Genomic DNA, 2,719 nt, shown 5'->3' with positions numbered 1-2,719 from the left:
GATCAATTTTTATGGTATAAAGGGCTTTGTTCTCGTAAACCACTTGTTACGTGGTCAATTTTCACGGAGGAAATGATAGCACATTATGAGGGTACAAAGAGAAACACCTTCTTTAGCCAATTGATAAATCTCAAACAAAAGTGTTCAATGGCAGAGCACATTGAGGACTTTCAAAAGTTGAATATAAGGGTAAATGATATTCCAGGGAAGCAAAGGATTGATGTCTTTATAGGTACTTTAAAGGATAACATTCAACATGAGGTTCGTCTTTGGGAACCTGATTCATTGGAGAAGGCATTCAGGTGGGCAAGAAAAATTGAAAGCGAACTTAGGGAAAAAAGGAATCTCGCCACTCACGACTATAATTATGGAAGTGTTTCTTCTCCTAGCCTTCCACAACCTACAAGGTTTACACCACAACAATTGGAAGAAAAAATAGAAAAAGGGCTTTGTTACAATTGTGATAGAAAATACACCAAAGGTCATAAGTGTGCTGAGAAGAAATTATTTTACATAGATTATGAAGAGGAGGAAGAAAAGGATCAAGAAACATCAAAAGAAGATGATATACACCAGGTACCAACCCCAGAGGAAGAAGAATTGAATCCGACCATATCTTGTAAAGAATTGGTAAGAATTACCACTCAAACTCACAAGATAGAAGGACATATCAAGAAGAAAAAGGTTCAAGAAGTGAAAGATCACATCAAGAAAGAAGAAATGAATCTGAACATATCTTGTAATGAATTGGCCAGAGTTACCACTCCTCAAACTATCAAGATAGACAGACATATCAAGAAGAAAAATGTTCAAGAAGTGAAAGATCACATCGAGCATCAAGAAATGAATCCAACCATATCTTGTAATGCATTGGAAGAAATTATAACTCCTAAAAATCTCAAGATAGAAGGACATATCAAGAAGAAAAAGATTCAAGTAGTGAAAGATCACATCGAGCATCGACAAGAAGTTCTCCAACTTTTAAAGGATAACACCACTTTGGTGCGTAATCGAATGAAACAACGGGTAGATCAACATCGCAGCAAAAAAAGTTTTGATGTGGGCGACTGGGTATTTTTACGGCTACAACTCAAGCAAGCTATTTATGAGAAGGAAATGCTGGAAATACTACAAGCACTTAAGAAATGGTGACCTTACCGAATGGGAAGACACTTCAAGGTAAAAATTTATCATGATAGTCTTAAATACTTTTTAGAACAAAGATTATCTTTAAAAGAACAGAAAAAATGGGTCACAAATATGTTGGCTTATGACTTTGAAATCATATACAAAAAAGGGAAGCAAAATGTTGTTGCAGATGCACTCTCAAGAAGGGATGAGGATGTGGAAGCATTGTTTTGTGATATTTCTATTATCCAACTAGATTGGATAAACGAAGCAAGGGATGAATGGAAGAAGGATGAAGAAGTGTGCCAGTCATTCAAAAGTTGCAGAATATCCCAATTCAAACAATATTTCCAGAACTTGAAGAGGAAGGAAAAATCATATTGGAACTTGGAGCAGTCATAGAAACAAGAACCCGATAGCTATGAAATCGATCAATTTCATAGTATCTCATCAATTGGAAGAACTTTCCTACTGAAGATTCCACATGGGAGGACAATAATTTTATACAGAATCATCAAGAACTACTGAGGTGTTGAGGACAACACTTTTTGAAGTAGAGGGGCATGTTAGCCCCCTATACTACTAGTGTAACCCCTTATTGTTATTTGTACAACCCCCTTATTATATTGTTGTACCCGTGTAGTCCCCATATTGTTATTATTATGCCCCATAGAAGCCCACTATTGTTATTATTGTGCCCTTACATTATTATTGTTATGTTGGCTCTGATTATATTATTACCCCTTAGACTCCTATATATAGAAAGGAGGTCTTGTCATTTGTATCATCCAAGAATTTTTCATTTGTGTAATGTAAAGGAGGTTGCCCCCTCGAAGAGGTTGAATTCTAAGGCATTTATCTTTCTTTTCTATCTTTTTGTGAGCTGGTTTTATAACAGATGGAAGGAAAGTTCATGATTTCCACCTTTGTGATGCATTATTATGCTACCTAGGACACCTTTGTGTTCCTTAAAGAGAGCATGAAAATATGATTTGGGAAGTGCACTATAGTTGGGTCACAAGACAAGTTAGTGTGGAGAAAATTGTGGTCATACTACAAAAGTATTTTTATTTTCCAAAATTATAATAGGACATTAGAAAATATATCAGATCTTACATTGCCTAGTATGCCATCGCCAAGCCAACCATCAAGAAACAAGGCTTGTACAATCCTCTACCTACTCCTAGCGAACCCTAGGAATCCATCTCCATCGACTATCTATTGGGCCTCCCTTCTACAAAGCATGATACTGACTGTATTTTTGGTTGTGGACAAATTTTCTAAGATGGCTATGTTGGCGTCTTGCAAAAAGATTATCACGAAAGTGGACACTGTCAAACTCTTCTTTGAACAATTTTGGGTACATTTTGGGATCCTGCAAACCATTATATCATATTGGGATAGCAATCTCCTGAGCACATTCTATTCGAGCCTCTAGCCATTAATGGACATTAAGCTCACCAAGTCGATTGCATTCCATCCCCAGATTGATAACCAGACAAAGGTCATCAAAAGGATTATAGTACTCATACTACACATGTACAACTCCAAGCATCCACGAACCTGGGATGAGAGCCTTCCTTATGTGCAA

The sequence above is a fragment of the Pinus tabuliformis genome, chromosome 9 (assembly GCF_031772625.1).
Source record: "Pinus tabuliformis cultivar Carrire ecotype Pingquan chromosome 9, CPIR1, whole genome shotgun sequence".
NCBI lineage: Eukaryota > Viridiplantae > Streptophyta > Pinopsida > Pinales > Pinaceae > Pinus > Pinus tabuliformis.
This window is presented reverse-complemented; position numbering follows the sequence as displayed.